The sequence below is a fragment of the Vulpes lagopus genome, chromosome 10 (genome assembly GCF_018345385.1).
Source record: "Vulpes lagopus strain Blue_001 chromosome 10, ASM1834538v1, whole genome shotgun sequence".
Classification (NCBI taxonomy): domain Eukaryota; kingdom Metazoa; phylum Chordata; class Mammalia; order Carnivora; family Canidae; genus Vulpes; species Vulpes lagopus.
This window is the reverse complement of record NC_054833.1, coordinates 107,801,271-107,825,014: the sequence shown is the minus strand read 5'-3', so window position 1 is coordinate 107,825,014 and position 23,744 is coordinate 107,801,271. Positions and strand designations below refer to the sequence as shown.

The 23,744-nt window shown below is 43.0% G+C and overlaps 1 long non-coding RNA gene across 1 annotated transcript in view; it reads left to right on the top strand.

Moving 5' to 3' along the window:
- Positions 1-23,744, top strand: part of LOC121499803 — a 48,823-nt gene that overhangs the window by 2,817 nt on the left and 22,262 nt on the right. The window contains exons 2-3 of the long non-coding RNA XR_005990246.1: positions 3,695-3,722; positions 6,324-6,435. This is a non-coding gene — a long non-coding RNA (uncharacterized LOC121499803). The remainder of the gene's footprint in view (positions 1-3,694; positions 3,723-6,323; positions 6,436-23,744) is intronic.

Genomic DNA, 23,744 nt, shown 5'->3' with positions numbered 1-23,744 from the left:
CTTGAGAAATTGACATATCAGATTTGGCAAAGTGACCAAACAACATTTAAAAATAGGTAATTAAAAATAAAAAACTGTCTAACAGCAAATTACACAAAAGAATTAATCAGCTCTAATATAGGTAAGAAGAAATTGTCCAGAAACTGGTGGGCAGAGACAGTGAGATGAAGAGACAAGAGACAGAAGAGGCAGAAATAAGGCTAAGTAAAACACATGAAACCATTGGGCAGGAAAGCCCAACATAAGTTTAATCAGATTCCCAGGGGAAATAAAGAAAAACTGTAAGAAATATTTGAAGAGTTAATGGCTAAGAGTTTTCCAGAACTGATGAAAGGACGTACCAAGCTACAGATTGAAGAAGCCCAATGAAACTCAAAGAGGATAAATAAAAATAAGTCCACAACTATATATATCATGGTGAAATAATAGAATGTAGAAGGTAAATAAAAATCTCAAAAGCAATTAGACAAAAAGGTCAATTAACTTCAGAGAAGTAACACCTGACTTCCCAATAGCATTAATGAAAGCTAAATAAATGAGGGATAATATCTTCATTGTTTTTAAAATATGTGCCTATCTAGAACTCTATAGCAAAAATCTTTCAGGAATGGAGACACAAGTCCCTTTTATACTACTAAAACCAGGAATTTCATCATGAGCAGACCCTAAGGAAAGGAAATTCTAAACGTTGTATTTCACACAAAAGGAAAATAATCCCAGATGGATGGTTGGAGACACAAGAATAAAGCCCAAGGAAAGTGGTCAAATGTGAATAAGCTAAATGATTAACTGTATAAAACAGTAGTGTTATTTATGTCTTTAACATACAGAATTAAATCCAAGACAGTGATGCTTCCATTGCTAGCTATAACAGAATAGCTTGTTGTAAACTATTTCTACTAGAAATAGCTAGAAGAGCTGTATAAAATACAAATATATTTACTTGAAAGCACTGGAGAGCTCCCAAAGCAGCCAGGAATTGAGGATCCAAGATACCAAAGAGAAAGGAAGCTCACTGAGATAAGCCCACCATACTTCATGCCTCCTCTCCCAGAGGGACAGTTGACTGTACTTAGTCACATCGTTGTAAAATGATTGAAAAACAAAAGACTAGAAAGCATTCAAAGCAGCAAAAGAGAAAAAGGCATTTTACCTTTGCAGAGAAAATACTGGAAGAATGGTCCAAACAAAATGCCACAGATATCTAACAAGCTAATGGAGAGAACAAAATAAAAAAATACTAATTCAGACAGTGAGAACATGTCAAAGGCCTCCTGAACACTCAAATGCCCCAAATCCAGGAATCACAGTGGGTAATTTGACTCTTATGGGAGGAGTGGTGGTGTCAGTAGAGGGATGAAGTTTCATCTTTGACCAGATGGTCAAAGGTTCTAGCTTGAACCAGAGGGTAATGGGCTGGATGCCAACCCTGCCCCAGAGAAATCCCAGGATGTTACAGCCACAGACACCATGCCTCACCACCCCCAACCTAACCTAGAAGCAGTTCTACAGCTTCTGGAAAGGCATGGCTTTCACCTACCACGCTCCTGCCCAGAAATGGTCCCTGTGTTTACCCAGAGGTTGCCAGATCAATGGCATTTCCTGGTTCATGGACCCAATTCAGAGGTGAGGGTAACTTCACTGACTCAAAGAGCCAGCAGAACAGCGGTGGTGAATCTGCCAAGAAGTTTGTGGCATTGGGGCCCTTCCGTGGGACAAAAATAGCTTCCATGTTGGGGAGTTTTATGAACTACCTGCAGGCCCTGCAGGATTCTGCACACCCTCCTCCACCTGCACAGTCTCTGTCCTCTGCCACTGAGGCCCTTGAAGAGACCTGTAGTGCTCAGAAGGAGGTGGTGACCTCTGTACTGCTGAGTCAGCAATGAGAGACCCAGGAGCTTGTGTAGGGGATGCCGTGCAGGGAAAGATGAGGAGTAAAAAGCTGGAGCTGGATAGAAAGGGGTTTAGGGGGGTCAGAAGGAGAACAGAAAGGGATGGGGAGGGCAGCCTGAGTGGCTTAGTGGTTTAGCGCCACCTTCAGCCCAGGGTGTGATCCTGGAGACCCAGGATGGAGTCCCACGTCGGGCTCCCTGCACGGAGTCTGCTTCTCCCTCTGCCTGTGTCTCTGCCTGTGTCTCTGCCTGTGTCTCTGCCTCTCTCTCTCTCTCTCTCTCTCTCTCTCATGAATAAATGAATAAAATCTTTTTTTAAAAAAAAGAAAGGGATGCTGAGAGGAGGACAAGCGACAGAGGGATGGGAGCCAGAAAAATACCCCCAGAGAACCCTTCCTGGGAGCTCTAGGTTGCTCAGTTAGGTGGGATCTTGCACAAGCTACAGGAATCCTTTCCTCCATGCCCACCCACCCCTACCTTTAGCCAGGCCAAATCAGCTGTCAGGAAGGGTATTCTGGGTCTTTCCCCCCTTTCAATTTATTTTCCAGTTTCACAACACAAACACTTTGACGGGTAGAGATTAAGGAATCACACCCCTGACATTGCCCAACCCACCTGGATGCCTCGACTTTATACTACATGTTACTTAAAGGAGAGATAATGGGTGGGAAGACTCTGTCCCCAGGTATTTTACAGGCTCCTCTTTCTACTATGCCTCAAATACAAGTCAATGTTGTTACAGCTAGGGAAATATAATTTATTTTTTAAATACCACTGAATTCACAGGAGATTTGGTCATTGTGTAGTACAGTGGTTTTCAAATTTGAACATACATGAGAATCTCTTAGAGCACTGGTTGAAACAGATTTCTGGGCCCCAGGCTGCTATTTTCTCATTCAGCAGGTTGGTTCCAAAGCATTAGCAGTTCTAAAAAGTTCCCAGATAATGCTGACGCTGCTGGTCCAAGGACTGCACTTTGAGTACTGCTAATCCGAGTTATCAGAAATACAGCTGCTTTTAGGGATGTTCTGTTTGTTTTGTTTTGTTTTGTTTTTTTCAAACTCTCTCCTCTAGCTTATTCAAGACTCTTAGCCATTTTTTTCTAGCCTTATCCCTTCCTCAAATATGTCCAAACAACATTTCATGGAGGATATAAACCAGAATAGTAACAAGAATAGCAAGAATGAAAATGAAACTCCAGATTCTTTTTTTTTTTTTAAGATTTTATTTATTTATTCGTGAGAGACACACAGAGAGAGGCAGAGACATAGGCAGAGAGAGAAGCAGGCTCCATGCAAGGAGCCTGATGCAGGACTGAATCCCAAGATTGTGGGATCACGCCCTGAGCCAAAGGCAGATGCTCAACTGCTGAGCCACCTAGGTGCCCCAAAACCCCAGATTCATAAATACAAAGAACAAAAACTGGTGGTTGCCAGAGGGGAGGTGGTGGTGGGGATAGGCAAAATAGATGAAGAGGATTAAGAGGTACAAAGTTCCAGTTATAAAAATAAGTCAGGGAAATGATAAGTACAGCAAAAGGAATATAGTCTATAATATTGTCATAACGTCAAATGGTGACTACAGTAATCTCTGTGAGCACTGAATCAATATTGTGTACACCTGAAACTAATAAAACATTGTAACATTGTCAATTATTTTTCAATAAAAAAATGATACTCAAAGTGTATACATTATGTACAGCTAAAGTGTATCAGTTATACCTTAATAAAGAGATGCGGGGGGGTTTTTTTGCTTTTTTTTTTTAATGAAAATAAAACCTTGTGCTCTTCATTTTTCTGCAGAATTTCTACAAGTATCTTGTTTGACCAGGTAAGCTGAAAAGAAATAGAAGTGTGTTGGCAGAGAGGGGCAGTCCTGGGCTGGTCCTGAGAATATGCTCCAGCCCCAGCGGCAGTGACAGTACAGTGCAGGCGCCCTCCTGGTGGGTGCTAGGCCTGGCTTCCTTTTTTTTTCATTTTTTTTTTTATGATAGTCACACACACAGAGAGAGAGAGAGAGGCAGAGACATAGGCAGAGGGAGAAGCAGGCTCCATGCACCGGGAGCCCGAAGTGGGATTTGATCCCAGGTCTCCAGGATCACGCCCTGGGCCAAAGGCAGGTGCTAAACTGCTGCGCCACCCAGGGATCCCTAGGCCTGGCTTCCTGAGATGGCCCCTTTGCCCTGGGGTCTCACCCAGGTAAGAAAGGGTAAAAAATCTCTCACAACAAAGCAGCAGGCCTAAGTCTAGAGCCTTCCTAAGAAGTCCTGTGTGGCAGCAGGCTTGGGAAGCACCAGAAGGAGGGAGACGGTGAGGACCAGGCAGGGGGGCAGTGGGCTTTCCTAGGACTGGAGAAGGGAGCCTGAGAGCCCCACGTAGCAGCTGCTCCACACAGGCCCAGGCTTGGCGGCAAGGAGTTAGTTGCACTTGTGGTCAAATGGCATTCTCTAAAAATCAGATTGAATCCCCAGATAATTTTATTAATTAAGAGTGTGAATTTTGGGATCCCTGGGTGGCTCAGTGGTTTAGCACCTGCCTTCAGCCCAGGGCATGATCCTGGAGTCCCAGGATCGAGTCCCACATCGGGCTCCCTGCGTGGAGCCTGCTTCTCCCTCTGCCTGTGTCTCTGCCTCCCTCTTTCTCTCTCTCTCTCTGTCTCTCATGAATAAATAAATAAACCTTAAAAAAAAAAAGTATGAATTTTAATTCATGTCTAACATGCTATACTCCTGAGTGACTCAGTGGGTTAAGCCACCTACTCTTGATTTGAGCTCAAGTCACGTTCTCAGGGTCTGTGCTGGGGGTGCAGCCTACTTTAGATTCTCTCCCTCTCCCTCGCCCCTCTGCAGCTCTCTAAATAAACAAACAAACAAAAGCAAAAAAAAAAAAAAAAGAAGAAGAAGAAAGAAGAAGAAGGGGACCTGGGTGGTTCAATTGGTTAAAGTGTCCAACTCTTGATTTTGGCTTGGGTTAAGATTGCAGGGTCCTGAGCTTGAGCCCCAACATGGGGCTCTGTGCTCAATGCAGAGTCCGCTTGAGATTCTCTCCATCTGTCCCTCACCCCACCACTAAAAGAATAAGTCTTAAAAAAAAAGATAAAATGCTACCCTTTTCTGAATTTCTCAGGGGAATGGCAGTGCCCTCTTTTTACTTTTCTTCAAAGCAGATGTTCAGCTAAACCTTAAATTAGGGCTTACCAGTGTGTTACCCCTGCTGGCAGGTTGCAGTGACCCTGTTTGTATTAACTTAAGCTATCCTCTTCTCCCCTACAGGTGGTCAGTCGTTCAAGTATTTTTTTTTTTCTGACTGATTTAAAAACCATTTTCCTTGTTGAGGATCTCATTTTCAGTAATATGTTTCTTGGAAATAGATTTCTTCTTTGCAATTTTTTCAGTTTCGAGGTAATAGCATCATTTTGTCCTCCTCCATGCTGCACACTCAGATCTTAACTCAGGGCCCTCCACCTAGTATGTGCTCGGTAAAAATTTATGGACAGAGGTAATGACAGTTGTAAATCTCCCTGATGCCTTCCTAGTCAATACTTTGCTCTCTTGAGTGACCTGGGACAAATTTATTAATACTTTGTGTACCTCAATTTCCTCAACTGTAAAATGGGCACATTACTAGAACCTACCCCCTAGGGTTGTTGTTGACTAAATGAGTTAACATGTTGGACAGTGTGTGGCTCAAAGCACTGTAGATGTGTCTTGCCACTATTTTGTTGTAATTATCACATCATCATCATTAGAAGCAACTGTGTTGTAATGGGCACAGCGTTGGACCTGAGTTAGAAAATGTGACAGTAGCTGTACAGTCTTTGTGCACTTCACCTCCCCTCCCTGCCACTCATTTTGTCCTTAAAATGGGGACTGCTATAGTCCCACGTATAAGGAAGAGCTGATGCTGTGAGGATTTAGTGAGTTAACATCTGTAAAGCACTTTGCACCAGGCTCGACTCCTAGTTGGTGTTCTTTAAGATGTCTGGTCCTGGAGGCCCTGGGTGCTGTGGTGGGTTGAGCTTCTGACTTGGTTTTGGATCAGGTGATGATCCTCGGATGGTGAGACCCAGCCCCACATGGGGCCCTGAGCTCCGGGAGGAGTCTGCTAAAGTTTCTCTCTCCTTCTTCCACTGCCACTCCCCACTCTCTCATTAAAGTGAATAAATAAATCTTTTTTAAAAAATGTGCAGTCCTAGGGCAAACAGGCTGGGATTGTTGGAGCGCTGGCCTTCGGCAGGGGGAGCTCTCCCCAGGAGTGCCCTGGTAGGGGCGGAGGCCGCAGGGCCCTGCTCACCTTCCCGCGTGGGTGCCGCATACATTCGGGCGGCCACCAGGGGGCGGTGCCAGACTGCAGAGGGTGCCAGGGGTGAGGCAGCGCCTAGACCAAGCCAGCCTGGGTTGCCAGCCATCCTCTCCTTTTCTTCCTTCTCCAGTGTTTGGAATTTCATAGCGTCGAAGGAGGTACCGGCCCTCGAGGCCTCTAACCCTGGCTCCTGCAACGGGAGTACTTGACAAGAAGGGAGATTGGCGTTGATGTCAGCTATGGTAAGGCCTTCTAATCTAAGGTGCCCCTGTTGTGATAATGTAACTAAAGGGTGCCCAGCAACTCTGAGAGCAAAAGGTGCTTTATTTTTTCACAACTTCTTCTTTTGAAAGATTCCAAACCAATAGAAATGTTTTTGGAGCACCTGGGTGGCTCAGTTGTTGAGCTTCTGGCTTTGGGCTGGAGTTGTCTGGGTCCTGGGATCCATTCCTGCATCACGCTCCCCGCAGGGAACCTGCTTCTCCCTTTACCTATGTCTCAGCTTTTCTCTGTGTCTCTTATGAATAAATAAATAAAATCTTTAAAATTGTGCAACAAACATCCTTGCAACTTTCATCTGTATTCATCAATTGTCAATATGCTTTACCAAATTATTTATACACACCCATATATTTTATTCTTGGCTAAATTATGTGAGAGTTACTTGCAGACATTCTGATACTTTACCCCTAAATACTTAAGCCTGCATCTCCTAAGAACAAGGACATTCTCCCACACAGCCACAATGCTATTATTACACCTAAGAAACTCCACATTGATATATTTAAATATATATGGTTCCATATTTAAACTTCCCTAATTGGTCCATTTATATTTTGTATAGCTGTAGTTTTGTTTTGTTTGTGATCCAGGATCCTGTCAGTGTTCATGAAAAAAAAAGTGTTTGGGGGAATTTCCATAATAGTTAGTGATGTTAAGCATCTTATCATGTGCTTCGTGGCTGTTCATTCATCTTCTTTGGAAAAATGTCTGTTCAGATTCTTTGCCCATTTTGAGGCTGTTTGTTTTTTTGTTGTTGAGTTTTAGGAGTTTTCTATATATTCTGGATATTCATCTCTTATCAGAATTACATATTTATTTCCTGAGAAACAGTGCTAGAGACTGTTTATGGATACATGCATATAGAGTAAAAATATAAAGCCACGTATAGGAAAGACCAACACCATTCAGTGAAGGTTAGGATAGGGAAAGGCACATAGGAAGCTTCTGTCATAGCTGTTGAGTTTTATCTCTCTTTTTTTGAAAGATTGTATTTATTTATTCATAAGAGACATGAAGAGAGAGGCAGAGACACAGAGGGGACAGGCGTCCTGAGTTTTATTTCTTAGAGTCGATCATAAATGAGAGCTCATTATGTTATTGTCTTTCCTTTCTTGTGTTCTCCTGAGATTATTTAACATATTAAAAAAAATAAAGTATATAACAGGTCCCTTGGCTGGCATGCAACACTTGATCTCAGGGTTGTGAATTCAAGCCCTGTGTTGGGTGTAGAGATTGCTTTAGAAAATACATAAAATAGGGGATCCCTGGGTGGCTCAGCGGTTTGGTGCCTGTCTTTGGCACAGGACGCGATCCTGGAGTCCCGGGATCAAGTCCTACGTCAGGCTCCGGGCATGGAGCCTGCTTCTCCCTCCTCCTGTGTCTCTGCCTCTCTCTCTCTCTCTCTCTCTATCATAAATAAATAAATAAATAAATAAATAAATAAATAAATAAATAAATCTTAAAAAGAAAATACATAAAATGTAGCTTCTTAAAGAAAAAAAAAGACTTTAAAAAGAGAGGAAAAAAGAGCAACTACTAGATTCAAAAAGCTTAACATAGGGGACCTGGGTGGCTCAGTGGTTGAGCATCTGCCTTTGGCTCAGGTCATGATCCTGGAGTCCTGGGATCGAGTCCCCACGGGGAGCCTGCTTCTCCCTATGCCTGTGTCTCTGCCTCTCTCTCTATCTCTGTGTCTCTCATGAATAAATAAATAAAATCTTTAAAAAAAAAAAACTTAACCTACATTATCTACTTTAATCCTCCCCTTGTTTCTCACATCATCTGTCACCACTCTGTCCGTGCACACTGCAGTCGTACTGACCTCCTTACTGCCTTTTTTAAGAGCTTGGCATTGTCCTGCCACAAGACCTTTGCACTTGCTGTCCCTTCTACCTGGAATACTCTTCCCCATGAAAAGCATGGTTTCCTCCTCACCTCCTTCAGGTCTTTGCTCAAAGAACACCTTTCCAGCAAAGCCTTCCTTGACTAGCCCATCTCCCTTACCCTGCTCTACTTTTTCCTCATAGCAATTGTCAGCTTCTGACAGATCATATAATTTACTGACTTACTATCTTTACTGTCCATCTCCCCTTACTAGTATGTAAACTCTGTAAGAGCAGGGATTTTTCTCTGCTTTATTCACTATTGTATTCCCAACACCTCAAACAGCTCAGCACATAGTATAGCACTTAATAAAGATGTGCTGAATCAGTGATTGAATGTATTTGTTACCTATTACTGCATTACAAATGACCCCCAAAATTTAGCAGCTTAAGCCACATTCTCTCACATGGTTTCTGAGGGTCATGCATCTAGGAGCTGCTTAGCTGGGTGGTTCAAGCTCAAATGCCCCATGAGACTGCAGTCAAGCTGTTGGCCAGAGCTGTAGCAGTAGCAAGGCCTGGCTGGGGCCGTAGAACCTACTTCCAAGCTCACAAACATGGTTTTGGCAGACCTCATTCCTCTCTGGCTGTTGGCTGGGAGTTTCTGTTCCTAACCCTGTGGGCCTCTCCACAGGGCTGCCTCTTTCATGTCAGCTGGCTTCCCCCAAAGGGGTGAGAGAGGGAAAAGAAAGAAAAGAGGAAGGTAGAGAGAGTGAAAATGAGGCAGGGAAGAGAAAGAAAGAAAAAGACAAAAGAGGAAGGAGGGGATGGAAGTACTTGAGACAAAAGACACAACTGAGCCACCTGATCACAAAAGTGACATACTATCCATGGCAGAGAAAATAATGGTCCCCAAAGACGTCCAAGTCCTAATCCCTAGAACCTGTGAATATGTTACCTGACGTGGGGAAGGGATTTAGCAGATTAAGTTAAGGATTTAGTTGAAGTGGGGGAGATTATCCTGCATTGGCCACATGGGCCCAATATAATCACAGGGTCCTTATCAGGGAAAGAGGGAGGCAGGACAGTTGGTGACAAAAAAAGAGGTGGCAGTGGGAACAGTGGTTGGAGTGATGTACTATGAGGATGGAAGGAGGGACCACGAGCCAGGGAACTCAGGCCTCCTTCACAGGCTGGAAAAGATAAGGAAATAGATTCCCCCTGGGAATTTCCAGAAGGAACACAGCCCTGCTGACAACTTGGTTTTAGCCCAGTAAGACCCATGGCGATGTCTGACCTCCAGAATTGCAAGGCAGTAGCTTTGTGCTGTTTTAAGCCACTAAGCTCGTGGTGATTTTTTCCAGCAAGAAGAGGAAATGATTATAGCACCACTCCCGCCATATTGTACTGGTTAGAAGTGAATCAGCCCACATTCACAGAGTGTGAACACCAGGATGCACGATTGTTGGGGGGCACTTTAGAGGCTGCTTACTATAAGGAATGAATTCTTTTTTTTTAAATATTTATTTATTTATTTATGATAGACATAGAAAGAGAGAGAGAGAGAGGCAGAGACATAGGAGGAGGGAGAAGCAAGCTCCATGCCGGGAGCCCAACGCGGGACTCGATCCCGGGACTCCAGGATCGCACCCTGGGCCAAAGGCAGGCGCCAAACTGCTGAGCCACCCAGGGATCCCCAAAGGAATGAATTCTTATTAACCCTACTTTACAGATAAGTAAACTGAGGCTCAGAGGAGTGAAGTAACTTGCCTGAGGTCGTATACCTAATGATGGTGGAGTGGGTTCATCTGATGCTCAGAATAAATTCCAAATCCTTTTGACAAATAGCTATGAGGGCCTATCCCATCTGGGCCCTGCCGGCCTCCCCAGTCTCCACAAACACAGTTCCTTGATTCCCACCAGAGGGGATTTTACACCTGCTGTTTCTTCTCCAAAATTGCTCTTCAGTGAGCTGGCTCTTTCTCACCTTCAGGTCTCAGTTCAAATACAAGTCTTCCCTGATAACAAAATAATTTTCTCACCCCTTTTTACTTTATCTTTACTTCTTTATTTGTTTACTGTCTAACACCTGTTTGCATTATTCCCAGCCCTCATGAGGACAGGGGTTTTGCCTGCTTTGTCCATTGCTGTTTCCCCAGCACTGGAAGGTAGTAGGTCCTCAGTAAGTCTTTGCTGAACGAATGAATGAGTGACTCCACAGGAAGGTGAAACAGATAATCTATTCAACTCACTTCTCAAGGCATCTTGAAATAACAGTTCTTACCTGGCGAGCTTATAAAGATTAAAAGAAATAAAAGAAGTCACAAGGCCTAGAGCCACAGGATATATATATTTTTAAAATGAGAGTTTCAGTTCTCTGACCACCAACAGGCTGGACCTGGGGGTGTTCACGGGGCTCTGGGCTGAGAGTCCTTTGTCTCCAGAGAAGGCAGATCCTGGCAGGAGGGGTAAGCAATCCACCAGCACCACTATTTGGGTAATAACTAAGCCTTTTCTTCCCAGGCTGGTTCTGCTGGTCCCCACACCCATTCCCACAGGCTAAAATCTTCCCTACTTAGCCAGGAACTGGAGCTCTCTGAAGACTCTTGCAGGTCAACTCTGGATTGAATGAGGCTTGTCAGAGAGAATTGATTAGGGAGGCTGGGTCCTTAAGATCTTGGACAAAGAACCTGTTTTCTCAATCTCTCTCCCTCTTTTTGGAGGGATAGGGGAACTTGAGTAAAGAGAGTTGAATTATCTCCGTTCACTCCCATAGTTGGTTTATGCAAGACTCCCCACCTCCTCTACTCTGTTTAATAAATATCTTTTAATTTGTATGTCCTCTCTCTGCCCCCTACTCACTCTCTCAAAAAAATTTTTTTAAGATTTTATTTATTCATGAGAGACACAGAGAGGCAGAGACATAGGCAGAGGGAGAATCAGGCTCCCTGTGGGGAGCCCTATGTGGGACTCGATCCCAGGATCCTAGGATTATGTCCTGAGCCAAAGGCAGACACTCAACCACTGAGCCACCCAGGTGCCCCTCAAAAAAATTTTTTTTAGTTATATCATTTGTGGATTCACCCAAGTTTCTTTGAATTTATCTAGTTCAGGAGTCAGTAAAGTTTTTTCTGTAAAGAGCTAGGTATATATGTTCAAGGCTTTGTAAAACTCAGCTCTGCTGTGGTAGTGCAAGAGCAGTCACAGACCATAGATAAATGAACAAGCATGGCTGTCTTCTAATAAAACTTTGTGGATGCTGAAATTTGAATTTCATACAATTTTTATATGTCACAAAATATTATTTTTTTTGAGATTTTATTCATGAAAGATGCAGAGAGAGAGGCAGAGACCCAGGCAGAGGAAGAAGCAGGATCCCCGTGGAGCAGGGAGCCCAATGTGGGACTCAGTCCCAGGACCCTGGGATCACTACCTGAGCCAAAGGCAGATGCTCAACCACTGAGCCATCCAGGCGTCCACAAAATATTCTTTTGATTTTTTTTCCCCACCATTTAAAAATGTAATAATCATTCTTAGCTCTTGAGCCAAGCTGCACAAAAATAGATTAAAAAAAAAAAAATAGATGACAAGTCAAATTTGGGCCAGAGGCCTCTGTGCATTGACCCCTGGTCTCTATCATTGTTTTGAATGCTGCATAATTATCTCATAGTTTCCCAAATATTCCATACTTTATATATCTATTCCCTTTGAGGGGCATTTGTTTACCTCCTACTCCCAGCTACCATAAACAACAGCTGTAAGGAACATTCTTGGTCATATGGGAAGATCCCCGGGATATTTACCTGGAATTGCTGGGTTTCAGGGTATTAGGCTACACTCTGCAGTAGTGCATGAGAGACCCATTTCCTCCACATCCTACTGACATGTGGTGTTTTCCAATTTTCTAATGTTTGCCAGTCCGAATTGGTATGTCCTCCTTGTTTTGGCTTGGATTTCCCTACTAGCTAATGAATGTGAACATTCCTTTGTATACTAGCATCCATTCAAGTTATCTCTCTAAATTATCTATCCATGTTCTTTACCCATTTTACTATTAGATGTTTCTGACTTTTTCTTATTGGGAAGACTTCCTTTTCCTGGGCCTGTTTCCCCCTTTGCACCACAGTTCCCTACAGGGCTCTTCTGAAATGCAGTTTCCAGAACAGGCTCTTCATCCCTGTTTCTGAAATTTCATGTTTCAAGTAATGAGAAATGGGCCTTGGGTTGGGTTTTTATGTGTATCATCTGATTTTAGAAATTGAATACTCAGGACTATATCTGAGACTTCTGGGTTCAGGGAGGTTGATTACTAGCCCAGGGCCACCCAGAGGGATCCTGGGGTTGAGCAGATGCTGAAACTGAGCCCCATTAGGAAGAGCTTAGACCACAAATCAGAATAAGATAGCAAACAGCACTTCAGGGTCAAATTGGAAATGTTTCTAAATGATAGAAGGCAAGACACTGGAGAGAATGAAGGTTTCTTTTTCTAGCTGGTGCAAGTGAAACTAGTTCTAAACCTTTCTGAAGGGCAGGTTGACAATTATGTGCCAGAAGCCTAAAACACCTGCAAACCATTTGACTCAGCAAACTTCCTAGGAATTTGTCCTGAAGCAGTAACTGGTGAAAGGCAAGGAGAAAACTGTTTAGTGGTGGGGGGAAAAAATCACTCCTAAAAATATCCCACTTTAGGAGATGGAATACTACATATGCTATCATAAGAAAGATATTCTCTCTCTCTCTCTTTTTTTTTTAAAGATTTTATTTATTTGAGAGAGAGAGAGAGAGAGAAAGCAAGTGACCAAAAGCAGGTAGAGCTGCAGAGGGAGAAGGAGAAGCAGACTTGCTGATCAGGGAGCCTGATGCAGGGCTCAATCCCAAGACCCTGGGATCATGAACTGAGCTGAAAGGGGATACTCAACCAACTGAGCCACCCAGGCACCCCTTTAAGATATTTTATAGGGGATGCCTGGGGGGCTCAGCTATTGAGTGTCTGCCTTTGGCTCAGGGTGTGATCCTGGAGAAGGGGATTGAGTCCCACTTCAGGCTCCCTGCATGGAGCCCGCTTTTCCTTCTGTCTATGTCTTTGCCTCTCTGTGTGTGTGTGTCTCTCGTGAATAAATAAATAAAATCTTTATTTAAAAAAAGATATTCTATAGGATTTCTAATGCTACGGAAAAATTTTAATAATTCACTTAAGATGGGGGAAAAAATCCACATTATAAAATAGTGGATCCCGAATGATCTCCTTTTTGTAAGGAAAATACATATGTGAGTAAAAAATGCTGGGAAAATGCATTAATGTACTGGGGCCACGTACTGTTTTTAGTGATTTACAGCTTCACACTTAATTCTCACACAATTTGGGTAGGTGCTGTTGTTATTCCCATTAGTTAGTTTTCCAGGTGAAGAAACTGAGGTCAACAGAATGCCTAGGTGGCTCAGTTGGTGAAGTGTCCGCCTTCAGCTCAAGTCATGATCTCAGGGTCCTGAGACTGAGCCCCACATCGGGCTCTCCACTCAGCAGTGAGTCTGCTTCTCCCTCTCCCTCTGTGATCTTTCTCGCTTTCATGCTCTAATAAATAAGTCAATGAAATCTTAAAAAAAGAAAGAGAAAGAAAGAAAGAAAGAAAGAAAGAAAGAAAGAAAGAAAGAAAGAAAGAAAGAAAAGAAAAAAGAAAAGAAAAAAAGAAAAGAAAAGAAAAGGAATAGGTCAAGAGAGGTGAAATGAACTGCCCAGAGTTACACAGATGATAAGTGATGAACCCAGGATTTGAACCCAGGCAGCTGGCTCCAGAGCCACCACAAAATATCCCCAAGGTTACCAGCATATTTGCTCCTGGGGAGTGAGACCAAAATGATCCCTATTTATCTTTGTTTCCTGATTTTTCTACAATTAATTTTTTTTTTAAATTTATGATAGTCACACAGAGAGAGAGAGAGAGAGAAGCAGAGACACAGGCAGAGGGAGAAGCAGGCTCCAAGCACTGGGAGCCTGACGTGGGACTCGATCCCGGGTCTCCAGGATCGTGCCCTGCGCCAAAGGCAGGCGCCAAACCGCTGCGCCACCCAGGGTTCCCCTACAATTAATTTTTTAAGAGGATTCTCTACCCTACCCTCCTTGTAGTGGTTGAGGCCTTCGGAAATAACGCCAGGAGATGTTGGGGTAGGGAGCATTGTGGGGAAGAGAATCGGGAATAGGATGGAGCTTTGTTTACCTCAGATCCTACCCTAGCCGGAAACCCTCTCTCTTTTCATTCATATCAAGGAAATCAGAGGTCAGATATCAGCTCTACAAAGTCAGACCCGTTCCTCACCCCTCCTGAGCCCTAGATATGTCATAGGGACCCGGATTTCTGGAGAAGCCTGCCTGTTCCCCCTCCCTTCCCAGCACCCTGAGTGAGGCATAAGGAGGAGAGCTCTGCTCAGTAGTGCTGGGAAGGGAAGGAATGAGAGCAGGGAGGGTGAGGTCCAGGGAGGAGTCTGCTCCTATCATCTCCTCTCCCCTGGGGCTTGGAGGGATGACTACCTAGGCTCTGCACGTAACTGTGGGAAGGTTTGTGCTGCAGTGAGCGCTGCAGAGGGAGTTTAAAGACTTGCGTTCTGCTCACACATCACCTGTCAACAAGTCACTCCCTTCTTGAGCTTTGGCTTTCTCCAAGGTTGAAGCTATTAATGCCTGGCTGTTTGTGACAGTGCGAGGAAAGGTGCTTTGTGAGAGGATAAACAAACACGGGCCGCCCATGTCAGGTCAGCACACCCCAGTGCACCTCCTTTTTCACAGCCTTATCTCCATCTAATCCCCTACCCACACAGTTCACCCATTTAAAACATACACTTCAGTGGATTTTAGTATATTTACAGAGTTGTGGTACCATCCCCACAGTTTTAGAACATTCTGTCACCCCAAAAGAGAGCCTGTGCTGTCACCCCCAGGCCCCTCACCCCCTCAGCCCTAGGCAACAGCTCCTATGCTGTCACTACAGGCATTTCCTCTCTGTGTAATCATACAGTGTGCCCTTTGTCCTTCACTTAGCATGTTTTCAAGGCTCATCCATGTCGGAGCATATATAAAACTTATTCCTTTTTACAGTTGAACAATATTCCATTGCATGAATAGACCATATTTTGTTTCTCTGCTCATTAGTTGATGGACAAGTGTGTTTTTCTCCTACTTTTTGGCTGTTGCTAGTGGTGCAGCTTTACACCTTGATGTACACAATTTCTATGGACATGTTTTCATTTCTTTGGAGATAGGAATGGAGTTGCTCAAATAGTAATTATATCACATTTTGGAGATAGGAGTGACACTGATCAAATAGTAATTATATGTCACACTTTGAGACAACACCTGTTTTATACAGTCCAGGAACTAAGAAGGGTTCTTATATTTTTAAACGGCTGGGGGGAAATCAAAAGGAGAACAATACTTTGTAACATGTGAAAATTACATAGACATCAAATTTCAATGACCACTAATAAAGTTTCATTGGACACCGCATCATTTCTTTGTGCGTCATCTGTGGTGCTTCTGAGCTACCATGGTAGAATTGAGTAAAGTGACAGGCTTGCAAAGCCTAAAATATTTACCATCTGGTCTTTTATAGAAAATATTTGCCAACCCCTAAACTATGGATTTGTGTTGTTATTATTAATTATTTATTGTTTGGAGGAGACAGCTGGGGTATGTACTGCCTTGATGGGAGCAGGACTCAGGACGGCAGCCCCGCTCTGCCAGGAAAGAAATGAGAGCTCACGGCCCCATTTTCTGGACTGAGAAACCGAGTCCTGCAGGAGGGCTCAGACTCATGCAAGATGAGGAGGCAGTGAGGGCACCTTGTTCCTCCCCGCCAGTTAAGAAGACCAGCTGTGAATAATTCATGGTTGGCGTTTGCAGAGCACTCCGTCTTTCCAGGGACTTTGATCGTCATTAATTAGTCAGAACCTGGCTCCAGCTGTCGCCTATTAAAACACAAACAGAAGTGGCTTTGATGGCTCCATCTCTATTCCAAGGCTTTGCACCACAGATTATTTCTCTCTGCCCAATACCCATCACCTCTTAGAGACCTAGAACCCACTGAATTGGCCCCAAAATCTGGCTTCTTAAAGGAAAAATGGCAGTGCCAGGGTTGGAGCCCAACCCTCATAGATGGTGTCTTCTGAGAAGTCACATCCTCTCTCTGCCCCTCAGTGTCTTCATCAGGAAGATACAAGTAAAGATGCCTATCTCTGGGGTTGTTGTGGGGATTAACCAAGTTTGTACTTATAAAAGTGTTCTGAAAGGATCTCTCATACACTGCCAGTAGAAAGGTAAAATGGCACAGCCACTTTGGAAAATATTCTGAGGGTTCCTCAAATGATTAAATGTAGAGTCACTGAATGACCCAGCAATTCCACTCCTAGGTGTGTATTTGGGAGAAATGAAAAACCTGTACACAGATGTTTGAAGCAGCATTACTCAAAATAGCCAAAGAGTAGAAATGGCCCAAACGTCCATCAACTAAAGACAAATAAAATGTAATATATCCATAAAATGGAGTATTACTCAGCCATAAAAAGTAATGAAGTTCAAGCAATAGATATGTGCCTCAAGGATGACAAACCCAAAAACAATGTTAAGTGAAAGAAGCCACGCATAAAAAGGCCATGTATGGTATGACTGCATTTATATGAAATTCCAGAATAGGCAAATCCATGAAGGAAATAGATTAGTGATTGTCAGGGGCTGGAGAGGAAATGAGAGTAACTGTAAATGGATGTGAGATTTCTGTTTGGGATGATGGAAATGTTCCAAAATTGATCATGGTAATGGTCACCCAACTAAGTGAATATATTAAGAACCAGCATGCTTCACATGGACAAATTTTATATGTAAAATAGGTCTTTCTTTAAAAAAGATTTTATTTATTTATTTATTTATTTATTTATTTATTTATTTATTTATGAGAGACACAGAGAGAGGCAGAGACATAGGCAGAGGGAAAAGCAGGCTCCACGCAGGGAGCCCGATGTGGGACTCGATCCCAGGACCCGGGGATCACTACCTGAGCCGAAGGCAGATGCTCAATCACTGAGCCACCCAGGTGGCTATATGTAAAGTATATCTTAATTAATCTGTGGGTTTTTAAAAAGATTTTATTTATTTATCTGAGAGAGAGCATGAGAGAGATCACAAGTGAGGGGGAGGGGCAGAGGGAGACGCCGACTTCCCACTGAGCAGGGAGCCTGATGCAAGACCCCATCCCAGGACCCTGAGATCATCATGAATTAGTCAGAACCTGTCCAGCCGAAGGCAGGCAGATGCTTAACTGACTGAGCCACCGAGACACCCCTAAAGCTGTGTTTTAAGAGGGCTCTGAAAACTGTAAAGCAATGAGCACAGTGATAGTCACCTGCCTCGTGGAGGATCTCGCCTAATGGATGGATGTGAGTGTTCTGACCAGTCGGTTTAGGGCAGTTCTGAAGACTTTAGAAATCAGAGATGCCTGGATATCTTGCTATCTATGACCTCAGGCAAGTCACTTAACTCTCTGATCTTCAGGTTGCCCATCTGTAAAACTGAGACAATAATCTCTGCTTCGGGGATGGCAGGGTGTCAGTTAAGCATCCGACTCTTGATTAAAGCTCAGGTCTTGATCTCAGGGTCCTGAGTTCAAGCCCTATGTTGAACTCCACCGTAGGCATGGAGCCTACTTTAAAGAACAAAAAAAAAAAAGAATCTCTATCTCTTAGGACTTTTCTAACAATTAATATTGTAGGAACATGCTGAGCTTGGTAAATGCTGATTTGCACGTGGAGTTACCTGACACTCCCAGCTGCTCCCAGCTGCTTCAGGGAGCAAGTCCACACACTCTTTCCATCCCCTCAGAACCTGCTGTTTCCCAAACTTGGTTGATCATAAAAGTTGTTTGTGGCATCTGTTAAAAATACAGATTCCAGGGCAGCCCCGGTGGCTCAGCGGTTTAGCACTGCCTTCAGCTTAGGGCCTGATCCTGGGGACCCGGGATCCAGTCCCACGCCAGGCTCCCTGCATGGAGCCTGCTTCTCCCTCTGCCTGTGTCTCTGCCTCTCTCTGTGTCTCTCATGAATAAATAAATAAAATCTTTAAAAATAAATAAGTAAATAAATAGTTGTGAACACTTTTTCTACATCATTGAAAGTTCTGCCCCAGCATTATATTTAATGATTTCAGAGTATTGCACTCAAAAAAAGTACACCATAATTTATCTGTCAGCATTCTGTTGGACACATAGCTTGTTTTCCATTTTTCCATATTATGAATCATACTGCATGAACATCCTCCGAAGCAAGAAGCAGCACAGGATAGCAGTTAAAGCACAAGCCTCAAAGCTACCTTACTGGATATGAATCCAGAATCTAACACCTGCTATGTGACTTTAGGCAAACTGCTTCATGGCCTGGTGCCTCAGTTTCCCCATATATAAAATGAAGGTGATGATAGTCATGATAATGGCACCCATGTTATTTTTTGTTCTAAGGATCCAAATGTGTTAATAGAAATATAGTGCTTAAAACATTACTTGGCACAAAGCAAATGCTCAGTAAGTGTTAGCCACTGTTAGGAGTCATTGGGAATATTTCCTAGAAGTAAAAAAAAAAAAAAAAATTAAGTTGACCCTAAAAGGCATTCAATTATTCCCTTTCTGTATGGTATCTGTTGGTAAAGTCACTGAGTGGGATTCGTGTCACAGTAGGATGAAGTGAGAAAGGCCCAGACTGGAGGGCACAGAAGTCTGTGCCCCACCCTTGGCTTGTTAGTGAAAGAGCTGCTGTGTGATCTTTGAAAAGTCCTTTGATGTCTCTGAGCTCTCATTTCCTCATATCTTTGAAGAACTGGGACTAACTTCAGCCTACGGTATAGTATAAAGTTAATTAGGCTGGCTTTGGGGGTCATGCAGAACTGAGTTTCAATTCTTACTCTGCCACTTACTCTCCTAAAATCCTTGGGTAAGTTATTCCATTTACTTAAACATAGCACTACTATATAATACCAATTTTTAAAGTATGTCTATATATGTTTTCATAGAAAAAGAATGGAAGGAACCTAAATTGAGGCACATTTTATAAAATAACTGGACTGTATAAAAAGAAATGTCAAGGTCAAGATAGAAAAAGTCTGAGACACTATTCTCCTTTAAAGGACTTTAAAATGATATGACAACTAAAAAAAATAATAAAATAAAATAATATGACAACTATATGCAAATTAAGATCCCAGCTTAGATACTGGCCTGGGGAAAAATTATATATAGAGAGAGAGAAAGCTGATTGATTTAAATATGGACTATAGATTATTACCGTTAATAATAGTACTGTTGCAATACTAAATGCCCTAAGTTTGCTAATTGGTCTGTGGTTATGGATGGGAATCTCTTAGGAAATTCACACTGAGGTATTTAGGGGTTAAAGGGCGTGATGTCTCCTATTTAATCTCAGGTTGTTCAGAAAAATGCACACACCCATATGAATATTTATACAGAAGGAGAAAATGATTACTGCATATGGTAAACAACTGGTTAGTACAGGTAGACGAGTTTCTGGGAGTTTATTGTGCTATTCTTGCAACTTTTCTGTAAGTTTGAAATTATACCAAAGTTACAAATTACTAAAGATGGCAGGGAGGGGAGGACAAGCACATAAACTAATACTTCTGGGAATAGAACTAAAAAACAAAATTGGAAAAAGACAAGTTTTTTCAAATAGCCTTCTTAAAGTAATAAAATAGTGGCATGCTTTCCTGAAAGGAACAGAAAATGGAGGGCAGTATACCAAGCATGAGCTGTGTCCAGGTGGTAATATGACCCAGCAGTGACATGCACGACTTCTGGCCCTAGGTAGCTTGGATTGAATCCACACTCTGCTATTTACTAGACGTGACACCCTGGGTGAGTTACATTCTCTATGTCCCTTTTCCACCCCTCCCCTGTGCTGTGGGGATAGCCTACTCACCGGGGAGTCACATGAGTCACTGGAGTATAAAGCATTTGTGACAGTGTGGGCTCATGCCCTGAGACTTATGTAAATATCAGCCACTATGTCTGATTGGTGGGATTAGGGGTGAAATAGTCAATATCTTTTTTAATTGGGATTAAATTGACATATAACATTTAATTGGGATTAATTGACATATAACATTATATTAGTTTCAGGTGTGCAACATAATGATTCAATATTTGTACATAGTGTGCAGTGATCACCAAAATAAGACCAGTTCACATCCATCACCATACGTAGTTACAATTTTTTCCTTGTGATGAGCACTTTTAAGATGTACTCCCTTAGCACCTTTCAAATATACAATACAGTATTAACCATAGTTATCATGATGTACATTACAGCCAAGACTTACCTACCTTATAACTGAAAGCCTGTAACTTTTGACTTTCTTCACTCATTTTGCCTGCCCCATCTCTGACTGCCACCTGTGTGTTCCCCGTATGTACGAGTTCGGTTTTGTCTTCATTTTTGTTTTTAGATTCCACGTACAAGTGAGATCACATGGTATTTGTCTTTCTCTGACTTATTTGACTTAGCATCATGCCCTCAGTGCATTTTTTAAACTCCTTAAAGTGAGCACACACTAATTTTGTAACCAGAGCAACAAAACAGGAAATAAAAATATCATAAATAGGGACCCCCGGGTGGCTCAGTGGTTTGGCCTGTGCCTTTGGCCCAGGGCATGATCCTGGAGACCTGGGATTGAGTCCCACATTGAGTTCCCTGCATGGAGCCTGCTTTTCCCTCTGCCTTGTCTCTGCCTCTCTCTCTCTCTCTCTCTGTCTCTCATGAATAAATAAATAAAATCTTTTAAAAAAATCATGAATATTTTTTAGAGGATGAGGGGAGATGCCTTCCCAATGGCTCTGCTTTTCCTTTTAGTCTTCCTTCTCTCTCTCACCCCCACTCTGATTGCCTTTCCCTCCCAGTCCCCTTCCCTCTGCCCACCAGATTGCATTCCTCACTTTTTTTCCCCAAAGAACTATAATTAAGCTCTTACTCTGTAATTGCCATGTCATGGTTCCCCATCTGAAATCACAGTCTTGCTTAGCCTGGTTACCATCTCCTCAGCCTTGGGAAGCAGAGGTAGGATATGACCCCTGTTTGTTGAATATTTGCTCTGCATGCACTGGGAACACTGCGTGTGATCAGCTCCTTCCCTGCATAACTTTGTTTAAACTTTGAGGAAACCAAAGCTCGAGGACATAGAGCAAATCACCCAAAGACCTCGCCAGTAGTTAATGGAGCTGGCATTCAAATCCAGTTTGATCTGGCCTCAAAACTAGGAAGTGAGATTCCTGCTACTTCAAGTAATGTGCATATTCTGAACTCCCCACATGAGACACCAATGTCGTAATGGTAGTTGGATCTCAAAACTGACTATCCTGACCCTTCCCTGTGTCCTCACCCTTCATAATATGACTTTGCAGTCCTCCATCTAAAATAAAAGGTGGAGTCTATTCTGCAGCCCTTGAATCTAGACCAGACTTGGAGTGCAGTGGAAGTGACAGTGTACCACATCTAGGCCCCAGGAAACCTTGCCTACTTCTGCTCTTTCTCTTGGCATACTGTCCCTTCCATGGAAACAGGCCCAGGCTAGACTGTTGGAACATCATGACCCAGTCACCCCTGCCACGTACCCAAAAACCAGACGTGTGAATGAGGCCATCCTAGACCTACCAGCCACCGGCAGCCTGCTGGCTGCCTGTAGATACATGAATGGCCCCGGTAGAGATTAAGTGAGCCTGCTCAGCTCAGCAGAATTACCCTGCTGGCCCATAGAGTCATGAGCAATTGTTTCAAGCCATTGAGTTTTGGGGTGGTTTATTATACAGCAATAGCTAGCCAATACAACACTTTAGAGAAAGGACAGAGTGGGAGGTGGTTCCTCCAGTATTCCAGAGGAAAGAAGACACTTAGCAAACATCTATTTAATGGTTACTGTGTGCTGAGCATTTTAATTCAATCCTCACAACAACTTTGTGGAGTAGGTTCTTCTATTGTCCCTATTCTATATAATGTATTTATTTTATTTTATTTTAAGTAGGTCCATGCTCAATGTGGGGCTTGAATTCATGACCCTGAGATTAAGAGTTGCATGCTCTACCAACTGAGCCAGCCAAGTGCCCCTGTTGTCCTAACTCAATAAATGGGAAGACTGAGGCAGAGAGGTAAATAATTTGCTTAAGATCTCACAGCTAGTAAATGGCAGGCATTCAGTCAATTAACAAAATGTAGAAAGTATAAAGTAGAGTCCAGAAATCTACCTTGTGAATCTACTGGAGGCAGAAGTTGGACTTTCAGAAGCCTGACGATGGAGGGATACCTGAGGGCCTCAGTTGGTCAAGTGTCTGACTCTTGATCTCAGCTCAAGTCTTGACCTCAGGGTCATGAGTTCAAGCCCCACATTGGGCTCCACTCTGGGTGGGTAGCTACTTAAAAAAAAAAAAAAGAAAAGAAAGAGACCTGATGATGGAGGTATTTCCCCACCCAGGGAAATGGGTTCTTTAAAGAGAGAATAATAATTCAATTTATGAATATTGTGTATTTATTAAACCTTATTTGTATTTATTAAATAAATCAAAATCGCCTCAGAGGCTAGTGAATGAGGAGCAGATGAGGGGGTGCAGAGTTAGATACCATGTTAGTCAAGGTTCTTCAGAGAAATTGAACCAATAGGATGTGAATATACATAGAAAGAGATTTCTCTTAGGGAATTGGCTCACACAATAGCAAAGCCTTGGTGAGTCCAAAGTCTGGTGGAGGAACCAGTTGGCTGGAGACACAGGAAAGATTTGCAGTTCAAGTCCAAAGGCAGTCTGCTGGCAAACCAGGAGGAGCCAGTGTTGTGCATGAAATCCAAAGGTGGTCTGATATCAGAATTTCCTCTTGCTCAGAGGAGATCAGCCATTTGTTTTATTCAGGCCTTTAACTGATGGGATGGGGGCCGTCTAAATTATGGAGAGCAATCTGCTTTACTCAAAGTCCACTGATTTAAATGCAAAGCTCATCCAAAAACACTCTCACAGAAACACACAGAATTGTGGTTGGCCAAATATCTGGGCACCATTGGCCTAGCCAAGTTAACTCATAAAATTAACCATCTCACAGATGCCAAGAGAGGCTAATGACACTGGGAAGCAAAGTCAAAGCTAGCAGAGCAGTGACCTCTGGATTGGCAACATGGAGGTTGTTGTTTGCTAGAATGGATTCAATGCAACAGATAAGCCAAAGTTAGCCAGTGCAGAATGAAGAAAGGAGGAGAGAGGGAGTGATCTGTGGGCAGAAGCTCTTTGTGAAGGGGAAGCATGCTAGAAGGCAGGAACTCAAGGGAAAAGTGGGGTTGAAGGAGGACTACTTAGTTGGCCTTTTCTTTTTTTTTTTAAGATTTTATTTATTTATTCGTGAGAGACACACACAGAGAGAGAGGC